The sequence below is a fragment of the Zalophus californianus genome, chromosome 7, assembly GCF_009762305.2.
Source record: "Zalophus californianus isolate mZalCal1 chromosome 7, mZalCal1.pri.v2, whole genome shotgun sequence".
Classification (NCBI taxonomy): Eukaryota; Metazoa; Chordata; class Mammalia; order Carnivora; family Otariidae; genus Zalophus; species Zalophus californianus.
The window spans coordinates 43,008,878-43,031,155 of record NC_045601.1 but is presented as its reverse complement, the minus strand read 5'-3'; the positions used below and the strand labels follow the sequence as shown (position 1 = coordinate 43,031,155).

Below are 22,278 nucleotides of genomic sequence, written 5' to 3'. Positions count from 1 at the left end.
CAGGAGCTTCTGCTCTGCTGCCACAGATTCTGTCTCCAGTACCCTTCTATTCTTTTCTCCTTCCGTCTGGACTCTGTGTAATCTGCATTCCTTTTCCAATCCAAAATATTATCTCTTGGAATGATGCCCCATGCAAGTTACACAGACCCATCACTGCTCTCACTTCCTTCCGTATCCAATTTAGCTTCTGTATTTTATTTTTATGACTATCTCCTTATGGATACTCTCAGCAACTTTGCCCCACTCTCTTCCCGTTGGAGGCACTTATAAGAGCTCCACCTTTATTTGTTCCAGTCATCCCATCTTTTCCACATGCACAGCACAACAACCGAAACTTCAGGGGTGAAAAAGAATCACCCGCCTGGAATGACTCATTTTCCTTTAATTACCACAAACCTGAACAACACTTAATAATGCCTGGCGATACTTCTAGGTTTCCACGGTAAATTGCTTTGCCATGCTTTAAAAGGACTGCTTTAAAACCCTTCCTTTCCCTTAGCCTTCCTGCACCATATATACTCCCCACATCCTAAGCTGATAGCCTTCCTCATACCTCATTAATCAAATCAGGGCAGATGGCAAAGGCCTCCTGCTCCCTTCGCCAAGCCAACAAACTTACCTGCCTCATCACCCACCCTCTTTCCTGCCCTCTCCTTTCACAGCGAAAAAGATGGCCTTACTCCTATCAAGGGCCAGTTCCTTCCTTTGCACTTGCTGGCTCTACTATTTTCCACTTTAATTTCAAAACTCCACCTTTGACCTAACATCCTCTGCTTAGCTGTCATCCAGTTTCCTGTTGTTTATCAAAGCAACACTGTATACCTGACTCTGACTCCTATTTACTCTTCAGCCCACTCCAATTTGGCTTCTTTCCATACTGTTCCACTGCCTCCGTGTTGGAGTCATCAGTTGCCATATTATGAAAGATAAAGGGCAGTCTTCTGTCTTCATCCCACTATAATTTTTGACTTTTTTCAAATACTTAACTCAGCCAACTACTCACTCATTTTGGAAAAACTTTCCTTTTTGGGCTCCTGTGAAGCGATTTCCTCCTAAAATGACTTTCTCTCTTCTCCTACCTAACTGGCAACTTCTTTCAGTCTCTGTAATTGTGTCCTTTTCCATTTTTCCATATATATATATATATATTAGATTTTACTTATTTGAGAGAGAGCGAGAGACAGAGATAGTGAGAGAGAGACTGAGCAGGGAGGAGAAGGAGAAGCAGGCTCCCACGGAGCCGGGAGCCCGATGTGGGACCCGATCCCAGGACCCTGGGACCACGACCTGAGCCGAAGGCAGACGCTTAACTGACTGAGCCACCCAGGCACCTCCTCAATTAAACACTTAAAAAACTCCTTGTAAACTCCTATATGATTTGGCCCTTGTCTATCTGTTGGACCTCATCTTGGCCACTGTCTCCTTGCTGGTCTCTTTCCAGGTTCCTTCTTACTTTGGCCTTCTGTTCTCTTTGCCTAAAATATTCTTTCCTCTCAGCGTGCCTGGATACCTCTTTTCCTTCAGTTGTAAGCCCCCAAATCACTTCCTCTGAGAGGCATTTTTCTGCCCAATCAATCTAAGCAACACCTCCTCATTTCCACAGACTTCTCTGCTACAAAACAATGACTATCCCCTTCATAACAATTATCCCAGTCTCTTGTTGATATAAACATCATGCATTTTTTCTTTTTACTTAATATCTTCTGTCACTGTGTAAGATCTGTAAAGAAAGGGACATTATCTTGTCACCTCCTATTCTTAACTCCTAGGATATCATCTAGGACAGCTCCTCACCAAATATTTATGGAATCAAGTATTTGTTGAGTGGATAAATGACACTGAAATAGTTGCAAAAATATTATTGTGTCTATTTTAAAATTTAGGCTTAGTGAAATTAGATGACTTGCCCAAGGATATGTAATTGGGCCATGATTGACGCAGATTTCCAGGAGTCAAATCCTATTTCTATTGGGCTGTGTTAGATGATACAATTTCCATAATGGTTCAGGGAAATCATGTTAAGACCTTGTAGAACTATTCAGTGTTTGTGTTGCACAGGAAGATGATAGGAAAAAGATCAGAAAAACTGTTCCTTTGGACACATGGCATCATGAAGAAAAATGTAATACCTGCTTTTGATGAGACATGGTACTGATGAAACAACTCATTTATTTTAAGCAGAGTATCTTCCAGGAGTGGCAAGCTCTGTAGGAAACAACCAATAAACGGATTGATGGGAGAATAGCTAGAAAACTACATTAAGGTAGGTGACAATTGGTTATGTCCCGAGGTTGTGTGGATAGAAATAGAAAAGACAAAGCCATTTGGGGCCAGGACTGAGAGTCAAATGAACTTAAGAGGACTTGGCAGTTACTCAAGAGCAGAAAATTAGTTATTATAAGCGGGGACATTCCAGAAACTTGTAAGTCTGGGCAGAAAATCAGTTTGGAGTTAAGATTTCCTTGATGCTGTGGAGAAAAGAAGCTCTGGTACTCGATAGCTGATTTAGAAAATTAAGTGAATCAAATAATTTCAGATATCAACTGAGGCAATGCAAATTAAGTGGATATAATAGAAGCAGTAATGGAAAATAGAGCCATGACCTCATTTCCTTCAGCAGAAGGATTTTGCCTATTTTGAAAACCTTGGTTTGCGTGAGAAGGCAGATAGAGCCCCGGGTGTCAGGAGATCCTGATAGATCTTAACAGGACACAGAATTATTCTTTTCAGCCCCAGCTATTAGGAGAAAACAGCACAGTGGCCTTGGCAGTATCGATATATTCATTCTAACTTTAAATGAATGCCGTCTTTATAGCAAATTTTCTTAATAGCATTTCTTATTTATTCTGTTGTTAGTAATTGCTTTTGTGTAACAAAAGCAAAACTGATTGGAAATCATTGATCCTAGTCTTATCACCGGTGTTTTAGGATATCTTGACTACCTGATAGATTTCTCATATAATAGCAATTTCCTAAAATTATAGATACACAGTTCTGCAAAATCATATTGAAACTGACACAGAACACTTTATCTTTCCAGATCTCCCCTGCCTTTTTGCTTTTTACAAAGGTTACCCTTAGCTATTTTTGCTCCCCGTGGTGGTTAGTTTTATGTGTCAACTTGGTGGGACTCTGGTGCCCAGTTGTTCAGTCAAACACTAGACTAGATGCTGCTGTGAAGATATTTTGGAGATGTGATTAACATTTACAATTAGTTGACTTTAAGTAAAGATTGCCCTCCAAAATGTGGGTGGGCTTCATCCAATCAGTTTGATTCCATAAAGAGCAAAAACTGTGGTTTCCCAGAGAAGGAGGAATTCTGCCTTAAGTCTATAACATAGAAATCCTGCCTGAATTTCTTGCCTGCCGGCTTGTCCTGTGGATTTCAGACTTGCTAGCTCCTACAATTGTGTGAGGTGATTCCTTGTGTGCATCTGTGTGTATGTGTGTATGTGTGTGTGTGTCTTATTCGTATTTCTCTGCAGAACTCTGATATACTTCCAATGTGTGGATCTTACCAGGTACCTGTGTATCAGCTTGGACTTTTGTTTCAGGGATCATAGATTTCTATAAGAATAAATTTTTTTTCTCGTTGGTTTTTAATAACTTTCTTGAGGATAACCCACATTTTCTGAACCTTTGGTGGTAACATTACATTAGATCATCCTCTTTGAGAAACAGTCTTATAGTAAATTTTTGGTAGTTCTCTAGGAGTATAACTGATGACATTGTCTAAGCTGTGCCGAGGCATTTGTGCTTGGTCTTGTTGTACAGGCTAATTATCTTCAGTGGCCCTCCCTGAAGTGTTTCTAAGAAGAATAAAGCTTTCCAAGAGTTGGGATGAATGTACAATGCAACAAATCATGCAGCCATTCAACACTGGATCATAATGGATAACTCAAACTTTCACTGTAGGGGGTTTATGTGATTTTTGCTTATAATGAAACTTGACCTGCCACTTTCTTTATCTCACACACATAAAACAAAATACTTTTGTAAGTTTCCCCATTGGGCTGACATTCTACTGTCTGAAAAAGCACATCTTCTGCAACCTTAAGGCATTTATTGTATGTTGTTTCATGCTGATTACTTAAGAAATTCTCATCCCTTGTGGGCCCGGTGGTTTGTACTTCACTCTCCAAAGGAGCCACTGCTCTTCTCCATATTGTTCTCTTTAAAACTCAGTTCTTCATCTATGACTAAAACAGACCTCTCTAAATTTCTGGTGTGTTTCAGTTGCATTTTTTTTAAAGATTTTATTTATTTATTTGAGAGAGAGAAGGTGAGAGAGAGCATGAGTAGGGGGAGGGTCGGAGGGAGAAGCAGGCTCCCCACCGAACAGGGAGCCTGATGTGGGACTCAATCCCGGGACCCCAGGATCATGACCCAAGCTGAATGCAGCCGCCTAACCAACTGAGCCACCCAGGCGCCCCTCAGTTGCATTTTTATTGGTGTAGTCTATTCAATTTTAGACCATCTTTTGAGTACCCAACAAATAATAATTACTAAGGTAACCATTGAGTACAGAAAGATAAATAGGTACAACAAGATCAAAGTCTTAAAGGATTTTTGGAACTAAATAAATCACCCCTATTTGTTTTCAACATGCTTATTTTGGTTTCAAAATAAACCTGATTTCTTGCCATGTTTCTTTTCCTTTAGAGATCGTGCCTGCTTCAGCATACACTGAATTTACATTTATTATGAATCCAGCTAGCTTTCTTGGTATGAAAGTAAGATTCATTGGTCTGTACTTTTTTGGTAGTTCCTGAAATTCTTATAGATAGAGATATCATTAGTGTTTCAACAAACTTCCACATAACAAATTGTCTGATTTAGGAAGCAAGTAAACTGATGATTTCTCAAAGGTGTAAAGAAAATACTTTGTTTCCTCAATCTGGAAAAGTTATTTATTAGTTCAGACAAATGTTTGCTGCTAGTGTTAATATTATAAAAGTCAAAGAGAGCATATTTTAAATATTAATGGAAAATTTCAAAGAAAGCCTAAAGTAACACTAAGATATGTGATACTACATAGTATAATATGCATTTATGTGTATAATTACATATATATAACATACATATTATTTATTTATGAAACAGAATTTACCAATCCTGGCTGGTGGTTTGACCTGAACATATAGGTTAAGGTAAGAAAATGATCTTTCTTGAACAGGGTTTTGTACATTAATAAAAAAAATTAGGAACATAAGCAAGGGAGAATAATGGAGAAAATACATTGTACTTTAATGCACATAACTGAAATGTAGTGGGATGATTCTTATATGGAATGTCAAAATTAATAGGTGCAGTCTGCGTGGGTGAGAGTAAAAGAAAAGAAGGGTGGCAGTTTGTGCCAAAAACATTTACTAAGCAACTGAAAGTCCTTTTGAAATATGCAAAAGGAGAAGATAGTTTGAATAAGCCCATAAGCAAAGAAAAGTTAAGCTCTCCTCAGATATTCTTGTATTGAGTTTAAATCTCATGTTGGTTTTGTGGACTCTTTCTTAAGAGGTATTTTTTTCTACTTCTACTTCTTGGAGCTCTGGAAAGGACTCGTTGCAATAGTAACAGACCATCTATTATTTTCACTATTTGAAAAGAGGCCTATGCAAAAATGGAAGGATTCTAAGACAATTTTGCCATGCTGTCTAGTATCCAGTATGTTTCTACCATTGGCTATATTAGTTAGGGCTGGAGTAAGCTGCTTCAGGCCTTTATCACTTATCTCTCAAATACTCAAAAAATATCCCTCCAGTAGACTGGTCTCTAAATCCTTTAACTTACCTCATTGATCAGACTGTTTGCCTGCCTTAGCTCAACACTCTTGTATGTCGGAGGTATTTTTGCTCTAGTTGCACCTTGTAAAATCCTACTCACCTTGCAAGAACCCACTGTCTACATCTTCCCTTGTGAACTCACTGCAATCCCATACTGACTCCCATCTCTTTCTCTCATAGTAATCTTATTGAATTTGATGTCTGTATTACTCATCAGTTGTTAATCTGGGTCTTAAGAAGCAGCAGGCTAAGGAGACAGGTTGGGAATTAAGAAACTGAGTATAAAATATGGAGGTAAGATTGGATGAGCAAGCAAATACACACACACACACACACACACACACGTGGAAAAGCAAGACAGTAAGATCAAAGTGTATGTATACCACCAGAAGATCAGCAGGATTTGAAGGAGGGTGTCAATGTAGCTGTCAAAAGTCTAAGAAGAGATTGTCTAGGAAAATCTCAGCTTTTCATATTTCTTTCTAAAGCTAATTTTTAGTGAATTTTAGGTCATAATTTTTTGCTGCCACAAAGCACCCAGCACCAGCAGTTTACTTAGTAGGTATTCAGTAAATCTCTTTTGAATAAATGAATGAATAAATCACACGATCCTTCCTGTATGTTTACAAAAGGATGCTTATCATTCAGGATAACTGAATGCAAGACTGATTCAATTCTCTTTGGGATTCTAAGATTTCTGACTGGCTCATTTTGGGGTGGGGAGCATTTTTCATAAAATCATGAATATTAGAGTTTGAATAAAATCATATTTCCTCATTCAACTTTTATTCTACAAATACAGAATCTTTTAGGGCTAGTGATGAGGGATACCTTAAACTGTACATAACAAACCCCAACCTTAAGTATGTTCTTCATGGAAAAAGCTTTCAATGATAAATTAATATAAACAGGGAAAGATTCTTATTTTTTAAATACAAGCCAACAAATAGTCATAATACTTTCTGTGTGTGTGTAAAAAGGCTCTGTGCTAGGGTTATGGATATGAATAAGACATACAAGAAACCTACCATCAAATAGGTTATCTTCTGAGTCTGAAACAAGAAAATGGTGAGGCTTTATGTGTGTTTTCATTGAATTGGAGGCTAATCATGGAGTCTTCTAATTCATATCACAGTGAAATTGGGCCAAGAAAGGATTGGGAGCTTAATTTTATCCCTGTGCATATTTTTCTATGTGATTCAGATACATGTTTTTTTCCTATTCTGTTGTTAAACAAAGTGTACCCAGGTTTCTGTTTGCTTAACTTGAATGTGTGTGTCTTACATATGCCTGTAGGTCTGCATGGTTCCATATACTATGGTCAGAATCTCTACTCCTTTGGATTCTGTTTTTCATCACATCATTTGAAAAGTTATTAAATATTTCAAACATATAAAATGTTTAAAAATGATACAACCATCAGCTACCCACTTAAGAAGTAAATAAAGCCTTAAGAATACATTAAAATCTTCCGATATGTTTGCTACAGAAGACTAATTGACACAACAACATGAGAAAAACTAAAAGTCATTCTACTGCTAAAAGCTATTGCAGTAAAAAGCATCAAACATTACTAAGGCCTAATTTGTCTTAGGCACTGGTGATCTAAAGGAATTGGTATATGCCCTCTGGCCCCTTTTAATTTACTTTGATGGGATATACCTATAGAAGGTCTATTACAAATTCAAGGATGTGAAATAGGTTTCACATCATGCTTCAGTAATGATTAGTTGGTAATAGTTGTCTGCAGGGCTGTGTTAAAAAGATTGCACCCAATGGCTTAGCCAGAAAGAGTATCAAGAGTGACTAGTGATGTCTAGCATGGGAACAGCAGGAAGGACTGAAGCACTAGAATTGTGTTTGGAGGATTTGCCATTGTCTAAGGGCCTACTAAGTGGTATAGTCCCTGAAGCACAAACTGAAGTGAGTAGTTATCATGGGAGAGGTGACATTTGAGCTGGCCCTTGGAGAAAGAAGCAGCCCTAAAATTAACTAAGAGTTAATTTCAGTGAATAGAAAAAAGGTAAGCAGAGATGAGAAGCTAGCAATATGTGGGGCATTTTAGGGGTTTTAAGCAGATGTGTTAGGCTAGGGTAGGAGATATAATAGGTGAACTGTTTAAAACAGAAGGTTAAATAGCCTTTCATCTAAATTTCTGCTTAGGTCCTAAGACTGAGAACCAAACAGTTACATGGCAGGTATTCCCATATCCCAAATTAAGGTGTTAGACCACCTAAGCAAAACTTACAAATAAGGTGTCCAAGAACTCCCACAAACAGCCTAAAGGAGCTTAGGAAGACTAACAGAGTGTTTGGTGTCAGAATTGTTGAGGTGCTCTCAATCTCATCCCTGCCCTCATGGGGATAAGGAGGCATACTGCTTTGACTCTTCAGTTGCATGGGCTTCAGATGAGGTTGGACATACTTGGATGCTATCATTCAAGCTGTGCCGCATTCAGACATGATTCTCTATCCCTCTCAGAGATTCTGTCAGCTGTTTGGGCACTAGAGAAGATGGGTGTTATGAACACTTGAAAAATACAAAGGTAAGAGAAGAAGGCTGGGGTTTCTTTCTCTGACAGTAGAAAAATAATTGTTTTAATATTTGTTTAACCTGCATTTGCACAATTTGGTGGGTATGAAGTTTGTGTACATGTTTACTAATAACCAAAAAAGAGCTAATTGAAAGATTTCCAACCTGGCATTCCCTTAGATCCTATCCAAGAAGCCCGAGTGGGTTAGGGGAGGAGATCTCCACAGAAACAGCTGGATGATGCACAGAGAATTCCCAAGAGCTAAGGGAAGACTGCAGTAGCCATTCTGAGGAGCTGCATTCATCTAGCATGCAGAAATACAATTGTGGAATTCCTAGCGATGAAGGGGAGGGAGGTCTCCGAAAAATACCCAGAGCTTCATATCTTGGTCAGGATTCTTCACTGCAAGATTAGGCAAAGAGGGATTTATTATGTGTTTTTTTTTATAGCTTACACAATCTTGGGAGTTCCAAGAAACCAGTTATGAATACTATAAGGCTAGAAATATCAGTAACCAGGAAAAATAATCAACCTCATCACAGAATTGTCTTTTGTATCAGAAAAATTACTGTTGCTTTTTACATAGATTGAGGCTTACAATGTCAGACCAAATTCTCAAACCTCCACTAGAGTTATTCTGAAGAATCAAACACCTCTGCCTGCAAGAAGAGCCCATTTCCTCATTCATGCCCTCTACCTCCTATTTCTCATGTTCTCTGGCTGGCATAGAATTTAGGATCCATCTAGTGCCCTAGCTATAAGCTAATGGTAATGTAGCTGTTAGTGTTCTAACCTGGTTAGTATAGGAAAGATACTAAAAAAAAAAAAGTCTGGTGCTGGTTCTAAGCCAGTGAAACTCCAGTATCTACCACATACTTGAAGAAAGACAGCTTTAGACATTTTAACAACCAGAGGAAGCTAATAGCAAATCACCATATGCCTATGTAGGAAGACAAGTAAGCATTTTCTGTTATTGATTTCTAATTTAATTACATTTAAGCCAGAGAATATACTCTGTATGATTTTGACCCTTTTCCATTTTTCCATTTTTGTTTAATGGTCCTGTATGTTATTTGGAGTTTTGGAATCTTTTGTATTTAATATAATTGGTCAGGGTTAAATACAACACTTTGATATTTGTTTTCTATTTGTCCCATATCTACTTTTCTTCTTTTTCTCTCTTGTCCTGAACTCTCTTTTGGATTAATTGAAAAATTTTTTTCAAATTTTAAATATTTTTTTTAGTCCTCCATTTTGGCATAAGCGATTGGTTTTGTTTTATTCATTTATATTGTTCTAGAAATTCCTCTGTGGCTTACAGTATGAATTTTAACTTGTCACAGTCTACTTTCAAATAATATTATGCCACTTACATCTAATGTGAGAATCTTGCAACAGCACAGATCCATGCCCTGATTTTATCCTTTATTGTTTTGTGAAATAATTTACTTCTACCTGTTGTAAACCCCAAAATACATTGTCATTATTTTTGCTTTAAAGAGTAGACTTAACTTTTTGTTTAACTTTTTACTTTGAACTAATTTTAAACTTACAGAAGTGTTGCAAAAATGGTATAGAGATTTCTTCTATAACCTTCTTTTAGCTTCCCTGAATGTTAATATCTTACATGATATAGCACATTTTCTTAAGACCAGGAACTTTGCATTGGCATGATACTATTAACTACAGATATTATTAGAATTTTCCAAATTTTAGAAAAATTCAAAACAAGAAAAAAAGACATATTCACCCATATACTGATCATTTTTAGTGTTCTTAATTTCTTTGTCTAGATGCAAATTTCTTTTTTTAAAAGGTTTATTTGAGAGAGAGAGAGTGAGCAGGGGGAGGGACAGAGAGAGAGGGAGAGAACCTCAAGCAGACTCCCCATTGAGCACAGAGCCTGATGCAGGGCTATATCTCACAACCCTGAGATCATGAGCTGAGCCAAAACCAAGAATCGAATGCTCAACTGACTGAACCACTCAGGCACCCCTAGATACAAATTTCTACCTGATACCATTTTCTTTTGCCTGAAGGGCTTCCTTTATCATTTTTTATAGTTGTAGATCTGTTAGTGATGAATTCTCTCAGCTTGTATTTGTCTGAATTTTTTTTTTAGGACATTTAAAAGGATATTTTCATTTTATATCAATTTCTAGGTTGACAGGTTTTTCTTTCATTCTTTTAAAAATGTCATTCCACAGTCTTCTGACTTTCATGTTTTTGTTTTTGTATTTGGCATGAAGGGAGTGATTACTATTTCCTTGTTTCTCTTGTGTAATAAGTCTTTTTCCTCTGTTTGCTTTAAGAGTTTCACTTTATTACTGGTTCTCAGCAATTTCATTATGATGTGTCTTTTGGTTTTCATTGTATTCATCTTGCTTGGGGTTTGTTTAGTCTCTTAAATCTGAGAGTATATAGTTTACATGAGATTTGGAACATTTTAGTCATTATTCTTCAATTTTTTTTTTTCTGATATCCTCTCTTTCTTTTCTCCTTCTGGAACTCCAAATATCCAATTGATAATTTTTCCCATAGGTCACTGAGGCTCTGTTTCTGTTTTAGTATTTATTCACTGCTTTATTTTGGAAATTTTTCTTATATCTTCAAGTTTACTGATATTGGTTTCTGCAATGTCTAATCAGCTATTAATCCCATTCAATGAGTTTTTCATTTCAGATATTACATTTTTCATATTTAGAAATTCTATATGATTATTTATATATCTTCTGCTTTTCTATTTTATTCATGATTTCCTTTAAATTCCATAATCTACTTCCATCATCTCTCTTGTGTCTGAGTCTGGTTCTACTGACTGCTAGTTACAGATCTAATTTTCCATATTTTCCTGTCTTTTTTCATCTCTAGTAATTTTATTAAATGTTGTACTTTGTGAATTTTACATTACTGAGTGCTGAATTTTTTTAAAGTGTTATATTTTGTTCTGACAGACAGTTATGGTATATGTATATGACTTTAATCCACTTAGGCTTAAAAAAAAGAATTTTAGGTTATATTTAGAGTGGCCTTTGGTCTAAGGATAGTTTAGTCCTACTGCTAAGATGTGGATCTTCTGTATCTCTACTTCATAACTCAGGAGTTAGCACAACCTCTCTTCTGGCTGTTGGAACTTGAATGTCTCCCAGCCCTGTGTGAGCTCTGAGAATTGTTTAGTTTATGGTTTCCAGTTATTATTTTCTGTCTTGTTCAGTTTTATCCTGTTCATGCACAAATTAATATTTATTTTTTATTTAAATTTTACTTTGTTAACATATAATATTGGTTTCTGAAGTAGAATTCAGTGATCCATCACTTGCATAGAACACCCAGAGCTCATCACGATGATGCCTTCCTTAACACCCTTCACCCATCTAGTCCATCCCTGCATCCAGCTCCCTTCATCAACCCTCAGTTTATTCTCTATTGTTAAGAGTTTCTTATGGTTTATTTCCCTTTCTCCTTTTATCCCACCATTCCCATACGTTCACCTGTTTTGTTTCTTAAATTCCACATATGAATGAGATCATATGGTATTTGTATATCTCTGACTGAGTTATTTCACAGCATAATACACTCTAATTCCACCCACATTATTGCAAATGGCAAGATTTCATTCTTTTTGATGGCTAAGTAATATGCCACATCTTTATCTGTTCATCAGTCGATGGTCATTTGGGCTCTAACACAAGTTAATATTTAACACTAGACTTAAAGGCAACCCTAAGAAAATTTTTGGAGCCCTTTTACTGCATATGTCCCTCTGTTCTAGAAATGTGCCCTTCAATACAGTTCTCCTCTATCTCCCTAAATTCTAATCTTTGTATCCTCAACTCGGTATGACTACATCCTCTGCTTGTTTAGAAAGTACCTTCAGGCAGAAAGAACATTTGTGTTATTCTCTTGTGTTAAAATCTCAATTCTGTATTCCCTGTACACACATCATCCAATGTCTAAAAATGGTTGTTTTGCCTTTTTTGACCAGTTTATGGTGGGAAGTTTAGCCTTGTTCCAGTTACTACATGATGAACAGAAGCCGAAATTCACTGGATGATTTTATATGGGGAACTCACATGATATGTTTTTAAAGTCATCCAGCTTCTTTGTAGAGAATAGACTTTTGAGATTAGGGTGGTGCGAGAGCTCTTTAGAAGGCTTTTACAGTTGTGCAAGACTGTGATAATTATTTGGGCTGGCATATTTTCAGTATATTTTATAAGGAGGGATTGGTTGCTTTTAGGACATATTCATGAGGTGGGATTGATAGTTTGCTGATAGCTTGGATGTGTTAGGGAGGAGTAGGAAAGGAATCAAGAATAATCTCTGAGTTCTTGTTATCGAGCAATTGAGAGAGTGGGTTGATGAATAGGAGTGGGTTTAAGGGAAATAGAAGAGTCAAGAGTTCTTTTTTGAACAGATTAATCCTAGTGAGTGAGCCTATCAGAAATCCAAATTAGATATGCAAATTAGCGATCATATCTAAAGATAGATTCTGAGAACAAAATTTTTGGAAAGTAAGGACATAACATTTTTGCAGGCTTTGTGATATTGACTTTCATTGTGAATGTTCAAGTTGGAGATAAGTGTGCTATGTTTTCCAATATATCTTTGGACTCTTGTTTCTAAGGGGTATCTTGTGGGATGAGTATTCTGTGGAATATATTTTGGAAATTTTGCTCTGGGCACAGGGAAGCCAGTGGGTTACATAGTCAAAAACGTTTTAGAAGGGTTATTCTGTCAGAACCATGATTTAATGAGAAGGAGGCTGGAGGTCTAAAGAACAGATAGAAACCTGTTGATATCAACACTTAGACATTTGAGTATGAGGGTCCAGATGAGGGATAACAGTGGGAGTCAAAATGAATATGTAGATGCAAGAGAGCATGTGAAGGACAAAGAAACATCAGATAATCATGCTTAGTTTTAAAACACAGGTGACTCAGATTATGCCATAGCAAGTTTAAATGAAAAAATTGAATATAGGTGCCATTTAAGAGCACCTGTTAAATGACTGATTATATTTATGTATCACCTATCTATATTTATATTCCATAGGCTAAGATAAATGAAACAATTTATCCAAGATTACACGTCTAAAGTTGGAATAATAACGTGGTGTTAAAATTAAGATTTTCTGGACTTTACACATGAATTAAAAGAATATGAGCAATTAAAAATATTTACTGTGAGATATGCATGTAACATCAAGGCCTGCTAGAAGGGGAATTACATGAGGTAATTTAAACATGACACTTAAGCATTAAGAAGGTATTTTGCTGATAAAAATATATGATAGGTACTGTGATGTTATATGATACATAGTTATATATAATAAGATATAAATTAATAAGCATATAAGAGCAACAAAAGAAAATGATTGAGATAAAGTGCCAAACACAGTAGATACTTTTCTATATTAATTGAACAGATAATGCTTTCGTGATGTGTGCTTGGCACTGTATAAATTACTTTTTCTATGTTATTTTTTGTACCTCACAACAACTTTGTGAAGATGGGCACATTACCTCCGTCTTATCAATGACAAAAGTAGGACTCAGACGTTAACTCATCAAAGATTCACATTCAATTATCTGCAGAATCGGAATGGAACTTGGGCTTCTGTGACTTTGGTATTGCTTTACTTCACAAGAATTTAAAGAAACATTAACCTCTATATTGTTTTGTCATTGTTTTAAAAATCATTCTTCAGTGTCATATAGATATATCCCTTCTTGTTTATGTCAGACTGTGTACAATTCCAATTCTTTTGTGAAGCTTTTCCTGAATAAAAGAGCAATAAAAGATTGTTCTTCCTTACTAAACATTACATACTTCCAAGTATGAAGTGTAAATATTCACTCTTGAGTTTTATAGTTTATGACATTTTGATTTGTTGTTTAACTAGATTTGTTCATCTGAATAATTTTCCTGATTAAGGAAAGAGACCTCAAATGGAAATTAGGAGAGGTTTGAGACCACCTAAAGTCTTTATAGTTATGTACAGTATTAAACAGAAATGGTGGAATGGTGTTAAGTCACTAGACACAGCTCAGGATTGGTAAGTTTGCTCTAATGATATGATAAAAGAAGGGAATTAAAAATGAATGGAGCTATTTCACAAGTATTCCTATAAATGAAAGCAATACAAACACTTATAAGTACAAAAATATGAACATGGAATTCTTATGACAGAAGACATAGGGACAAAGAATAAGAAAATGAATTCTGTGTGGAAAGGAGGAGCTCCTATGTCTTGGAAAAATAATTAAAAACAAGATGTTCGGAGGGAAAGAAGAACCTGGAAACAATACTGTCAAAAAGACCTCTGAGTAGAGAAAAACAAATTAGAAATGAACTGAAATGTGATGGTACACAGGACCATTATTATGATTTTAGAGCTGCCTGTGGAAGCATCCCATTACGTAGCAGGAGGGAGCTGTGCCTCTCCACAGGGCAGAGACACAATCACTATTGGAATAATAAATAATCCTTCTGTTTGGGGATCTCATTACTAGAAAATTATAGTCAAAATGGAAGAACTCATAATATTGGTGAGGGAACTGCCAGGTCTACTTCTGGAAGAGATGGTTGGAAAAGAAATAGCTCGGTGAGGGGCACCGAAGACGGCGGCAGCATGGATAATCACATGGAGCATGTCAACCCTAAGAGAGAGACATGTCAATTATTTCGCATTGTAGTAAGGGCCATAATCAGAAGCAATTTAGTGAGATGAGGGAAGGGAGGATTGAGGCAACAGTCGGAAGAGACATTTGAACACTGACTGAGGGCTGTACCTCAGAACACAGCCTGGGTTGACAGTGTGCAGTTTTAGCTTCTATGATTCTGAACGTTTCTGAGGATTTCAGGCGCTCTTTTCCCCTCTTTATTCCTTTTCCACATAGTTTTTATCCTTTTCATTTGAACCATAAGTTCTGTGTTTCTTTGTGTCAGTACATTTTATGAATCATCCGTGGATTCCTGCCCACTTAAATACACTAGCTTTTAAAATTTATGCTTCAGCCTTGAGCTAGCAGTCATTTTGCAAGCACTGGAAGCAACCTTTTCCTCACACACTTACCTTCCTTTCATCCACGAGGATATCATATTTTTTGGGTGCTATATAATGCATTTCTGTAACCGGAGCTTCTCAGCGTTCTAATAAAAGGTGTAAAAAAGGCATGGCTATTGGCAGCTCATTTTAAATGTTATATTATAGCATTCAGTGTTTCCCGGCCACCAAGTTTGCCTCAATGTGAACTTTAAACAGGCTTGGTTTTGAGTTGTGAATACAGTGAAATGTGACAAAATATAGAAGGGGTTCCACAGAAATGTAAATTAGGGGACAATATTCTTTTGTTGTGGAAGAGCTGCCTTCTTTTAAAAGAGTGACATCACTTGTAAAGTCCTGTTACTTAAGCTTTATAGAGAAGCAGCTGGAAGAAGCAAAAATGAAGAGATGCTTTAGTAAAACAAACACCATCATCCTCAGTGGTACACAGAAATAGATTTCAAAAGAAGATGGAAATGAGAGCGATCCAGTCATCAGTCCTCAAGGAAGGCTGAAGTACCTTTACAGACGCCTCTGTTCATAGCTCTTCAGTTCCCTTAGGAAGAATGTTCCCTTTATCACGAATTAAAATATTCCATGTTAAATCCAATGCTATCTCTAGGATGTCTGAGGGGTGATGTGGGAGAATTCATCTCACAAATACAAAAACAAAGAAACATATCTTCATTGCTCTTATGCTTTGGAAAAATATTAAATTTACATCTAGAGAAATTCTTCCTTCCCCCTTTTCTTCCTCCTGTCGTTCTTTCCCTTTTCCTTCCTTTCTCTTTTCTGCTTCAATTAATGTTACTAGACGTGATATATTAAATTGTTCTGACAAGTGGAAATATTACAGCCTACGTGAGTCCATAAGAAAACTGAGGGATTGGCCTTTCTTTTGTTCAGATGACATCAGTTTCCAGTCCTCTGTGGTAAAACCACATTTAATATATATTATTCATCATACAAACACACATGCACACACAAAAGTGTGTGTGTATAAATGTATGTACACACGCATGCATATAAATATAGTTTATTTAGAAAATTGACAGCTACAGGAAAACCAGAAAGTTGGAAAAATGAATAATATTTCTATAACCCAAAGGTAATTGGAAAATTACTGCTAATATCTTTTTGGTTTTTCCCCAGGCTTTTACTTAATGTAGTTGTGATTATCCTATATTTTGTATCTTTTTTTAATTTAAAATGATAATGAGCATTTCATGGGCTTCTATAAACTCTCTATAGACATCATTTAAAATATATTTTAAGAGTCCACCAAATGGATAATAATTCCATATTTTATTTAATCATTTCCCATATTTAGGGCTTTTGGTTTCTCTTACTCTTCCCACCTTTTTCATTTTTTTCCTTCCTCCTCCCTCTCTCCCTCTCCCCCCTCTCTCTTTCTCTCTCTTTTTTTTCCTTTTCTTTTTAATAGGGACTCTGTGCCAAAATTTTGTGATATGACTGGAGTTTTCAAATGAGTGACAGTCCTTGCTTCAGGGAAATTTTTATATCCATTAATTTTAGACTGGGGAACCTCATGACAGGAAAAACAGTCAAATATGATGGCAATAACATTCCTCCAAAAGAAAACCTTGAATCATGTTTGCATATCAGCGAGTATATGTATGTGCACATGTGAGTTTGTGTGTATGCCTGCATATGCAAGTGTGTGTGTGTGTGTGTGTGTGTGTGTGTGTACGTTGTGCGTGTGTGTGATCTCTTGGAAGTATGGCATATCAACCCGTTAACAAGTTAGGGTTCAGAGAGAGATGAGCAGCTCCATCAGACAGACTTTCTAAAATGTATTTGCAATTCAGCAGGCTTGGCAACATGGCCTCATGGTTTCAGATTTAAGGTGACAGTTGATGTGGACATCTTTCCCCCCCAGTTTTATTGAGATATAATTGACATTTAACATTGTATTAAGTATGAGGTATATATGTGATGATTTGATACACATATATATTGTGAAATGACTATGGCGTGGACACCTTTTGCAAATCAGATGCCTTAGAGAGGAGAGGAAGAGCTATGTGTTCAAACTGAAGGACTCCATGGGTAATTCTTTGATAGCCAGGTAATTCCCATGAAAATCTTCTGCATGACCCTACATTGAGCATAAGTCAGGAGGGGTGCATTAACTTTCTAGTTTCAAGAGGCTACTGAGAAGAAACAGCAGCATCACTGTGAGCATTGGTGATGAGATAAGTACAGGGCCTTCAGGTCAGGACAGTGGAAACTGGTGAAATGGTAAAGGCAGAGGCCTCAGATGGTGACAGCCCTGAACTATTTAGAAGCAAAAATATTTTTTTTTCTTTCTTTCTTTCTTTCTTTCTTTCTTTCTTTCTTTCTTTTCTTTCTTTCTTTCTTTCTTTCTTCTTTCTTTCTTTTCTTTCTTCTTTTTTCTTTCTTTCTTTCTTTCTTTCTTTCTTTCTTTCTTTCTTTCTTTCTTTCTTTCTTTCTTTTTCTTTCTTCTTTCTTTCTTTCTTTCTTTCTTTCTTTCTTTCTTTTCTTTCTTTCTTTCTTTCTTTCTTTTCTTTCTTTCTTTCTTTCTTCTTTCTTCTTTCTTTCTTTCTTTTTTTTTCTTTCTTTCTTTCTTTCTTTCTTTCTTTCTTCTTTCTTTCTTCTTCCTTCCTTCCTTCCTTCCTTCCTTCCTTCTTCCTTCCTTCCTTCCTTCCTTCTTCCTTCCTTCCTTCCTTCCTTCCTTCCTTCCTTCCTTCCTTCCTTCCTTTTTCTTTCATTTTATCTTGTATACAACCACAAAAAATAAAAAAATAAAATGACTTTTACTTTAAAAAAAAGAAGCAAAAATAAAGTACGATGTGTGGACTTTGAAAAAGTATTTTACAAGAGTGAAGAGCCAGTAAGTTAAGTATTGGGATTCAGATATCAATGCTAATGTAACCTTTCTGGTAGATTTGGGGGAGATTTGGGGTCACATGACTAACATTACAGTAATCAATCTTTGTTTATAAGGGTCTCTGTACCCAATTTTGCCAATTTTTTTCTTAAAGATAGATTCCCAGATGACAACTTACCAGGTTTTTCAGTTTGAGCTTGCCCGGAAACAAACTCTGAGACAAGTTATTTGAGTACAAGGAGTTTATGTGTAAGCTCCCAAGATGCCCAAGTGAGGAATTGGAGAAAACGAGGTGAGAAAAGAAGAAAAGTCAATAGCACATGCTGTAATGACCTTCATGCTGTAATGAGTGGGTTACCCGTATGAGCAACAGGGCTTGATCCCACCAAGGACCCTCTGAGAAATCAGTCCATAGAGACCGGTGAGCAGGTGGAGGCATGGGGGCATTTACTAGAATCTCCTTTCTGCGAGGGTTGTTTAGACTTATTAATTTCCCTATGCCTCCAGGAAATGCCTCTTTGCAACTGAACAGGATGATAAGATAGGTGTGGGCACATGAGGTGTGAAATTGTCAAAGGATGAAAATCGTACATTGCCACTGCCCGACCACTCAGGCAAGCTCAGACGTAAAGGATGGGGCATCGGCAGCATCCGCCACACTGGTTTACGACGTCTCTCCATTTCAGTGTACAGTTCTTGTGTTTATGTGCCACGTATTTGGGATGGTCATTCCCTCGCTTTCTGGGTTTCTAAGTATCAGAGATAAACTATGCCTCAGTCTCTGTGCCACAGATCTTTTAAACAACCAAGGCACAGGGACCATTATACTTTGAAGGTCAGCTGTGATATTAATTTCTCCTAGCAAAGAAGAAATATTGTGGCAAAAATGGGCTTGAAATATGGAAAATAAATGTGCTACCTTACTGTGCAGCCTTACTGTGAAGGTGGCCTAATTGACTTAATGTTTTGGCCCATAACTTTGAAAATTCTCTTTATTTCCACCCCAAATTCAAGTTGTCTGATGTCAGTACCTATTTCTTTATATAGTGTTTCTTTCATTTTCCAGTTCTCCCTCATTCTGTTTGTAATAAATCAACCAAGAAACATTGTTGACCTTTCCTGTGTCTTATCTCTCTTTATTCTTTCTTAGTTAAGAATTTTGAAGAAGAAAAAAATGAAAGTAGTTTATACTTCCTCACCAAGACATCATACCTCAACACATAAAAATCTGGCTCTGTCTCCACCACTCCACTAAGAATGTTCTCTTCATGTACACCAAATATATATTAGCAAAGTCAATTAGCACTTTTGTTGCTATTCCATTTGAACTTACTGGTTGCTCTGCTGAGACCAAGACTGTTACATACCACATAATGAACATCTCCACTTGTACAACCCACAGAGCTCAAGTTAAAAGCTAAATTCATCATCTCTTAAACCAGCCACACCCCTTTATCCTGCCCCAAATTTGCTTCTTCTATGGTGCGTTTTATCTTGGTGACTAGTATCAACATCTACCTCTAGCCCAAGCAGATTTGGAGTCATTCTTGGACACTCCTCCAGCACTTATTTTCTGTATCCAGTTAGTCTTACTGTTTTTGCTTCCTAGATAAAATATGTTTCTGAGGCTACACAATAAGTCATAAAACAGTATTTCTTTGACTCTGAACCTGTCTGATCTTTGGAAATTCTGATCCCTCTCAAGATCTTCCTAAACTTTTCCTGGTATTTCCAGTGGGTATCTCATGTTTATTTCAAGAACTTGTCACCCTGTTGAGATCTGTTATTTAGCATCTTTACCTTATATCTTCAATTGCTTCTGAGATCAACAGTAATTTATGCTACCAGTGTCATATTACGGAAGTCCCCAGGGTCGTTGCTGCTGCCTTACAAAAATGTTGCTACTACTACTGATGTTCACGTGATTTGCATTAAGGCTGTGGAAGCTCAAAACTAAATGTGCTACAAATGCTGATCCCCGGTGTCTGGGACACTGGAGAGATCATGACCACTAGTCACTGTTGCTGCTGCTGTCCATTGTTACCATGGCATGCTTGGTGATTGTTGTACCAGCAGTCTCCTAAAGTATTTTTCTTCCTCATTATATTCCTCGATCATTTATTTAGTTAACTCTTGGCCAACTATGGCGACCTCTTTTCCAGACAAACCCGCATATAGCTGAATCCTAGGGTAAAATAGAACTTAAGCTTAATAAAATGGACTGCTACTTCATTCTGTTTCCAGTAAAATATTTGGAATTTCTCTAAGTGCCTCACCTGAGAACCCAACTTGGAATGATAGGAAAAGGAAAAGTTCTTTGGCTGGGCTACTCCAACACTTTTTCCAGGGATGGACCCTCGGACAGAGGGACAGACTGTGGATTCGATATCTCCTCCTGCCACACCAGGGCTGTGCAGGAAAAAGAAAATGCCCTGGTAGTACCTCATATACTTTGCATGCTTTGGCAATGATAGATTCTTTCTGGAGATGACAGTCTTCACTTACATCACCTATCTTTCTCACATGTGGCAGTGAGATCTCCATTCACCTCTGTGATCCTTCACTCATCTCTGGGCTCTGACTTGGAGGAGCAGCACGTGTAGAAGATACTCTACATGTTTTCCATCCTATGCATATGGGATGACTTCGCTGTTCACGCTAGGGTATCAGTTATTCTTTTCCAATCTTTTATGCACCTTGGATGCTAGAGTTACCTGAGAGAATGGTCATGTCCTCCAAAGCCTTAAATGAATGAGCTCTTTCTCCCCTGACCTTTATATTCACCACCTCGTCCAGGGGTGAGGAAATTATAATTCTTCATGACTGTTTTGGTAGATCCACTCTGTATTATGGTACACTTAGGGTTCAGGCAGAGTCCCAAATGATTTTCCTCCAGCTGGGGAACAGCTCTCCATCAGTCACCAGCAATCTTTCTGTAGCCTTTCACAAGGCAGCTGAGGTCAGCAGTGTTTCTGGGGATCTGCACGCCTGCTTCTCTCATCTATTCTGCTGCTTGTACTACTTCATGGGGGCCAGTGGGGTCCATACCTGGAATCTGCACATTCTATGAAGAAGAAGAGGAAGACATGTTGTTTTCCTATGTGTCCTATGGTCAACCAGAGGAAAATTTAAGTGGTAAATACTTACTGGTTTTCTCAACCAATTAGTACTGATTATGTTGATTGAGCCTGTTAGCCTTAAGTCAAAGTTACACCTGGACTTTCTATTCTCCTAAGGCGAGCTCTTTTTTTTTTTAAGTCCTCAATTTTTTGTGTAAATAGACCTTTGAGGAGTCTATTTCATTCTTTTTTTTTGATATGTCTAGTCATCCCAGATTCCTAATATATCAGAGTTTCTTGCATATATTCCTTTTATTACATTTCGGTGTTATCCTCCAAGGTCAGACACATGATAATGAAACCACAGGGTAGGCAAACCTGAGTTCCAATCCCAGTTCTGCTGCTTACAAATTATGTGGACTTTGGCATGTTACTTATCATCCCCTAGTATCCTAAGCTGACTCATATTTAAAATAAAAATAAAAGCAGTTCATGCCTTGTAGGGTGATTGTGGGACTGAATGAGCTAATGCATATGAAGCACTGAGAACAGAAGTCAGCACATAATACGTGCTCCATGAAGGTTAGCTGCAATTATTGTTACTACTTTTGCCTGGATTACCACAGAATTGTCTTAACTGGTCTCCTAATCTTTATTTGGAGCTCTTCCAGTCCATTCTTCACACTGCTGTAAGAGTAATCTTTCTGAAACTTAACTGTGATTATGTCACACAGACTGCTTAAGACCTTTAATTGATTTTCATAGCTTTTATCCTGATATTTAGACTCCTGAGCCTGGCACACAGGCCTTTTGTAATCCCATGCTCTCTCCCTAGTCTTGTCTCCTGCCAGTTTTTCCAAAGTTCCATTGCTCTTAGCATGAACACATGCTCAGAGTTCTCTGAAAGCAGCATATGCTTTTATGTCTCCTTGATGTTATGCATATTCCTATTCATGGAACATCTTTGTCCTCATTTTCCTCTCTTT

At 37.2% G+C, this 22,278-nt stretch overlaps 1 long non-coding RNA gene across 1 annotated transcript; it reads left to right on the top strand.

Annotated features, from left to right (window-relative positions):
• The first annotated feature begins 4,662 nt into the window (after positions 1-4,662).
• LOC113926268 lies at positions 4,663-14,075 on the top strand. Its single transcript, XR_003521257.1, has 4 exons — positions 4,663-4,725; positions 5,104-5,150; positions 8,262-8,325; positions 13,826-14,075. It is a non-coding gene; the product is annotated as an uncharacterized LOC113926268 (long non-coding RNA).
• Positions 14,076-22,278: the final 8,203 nt, after the last annotated feature.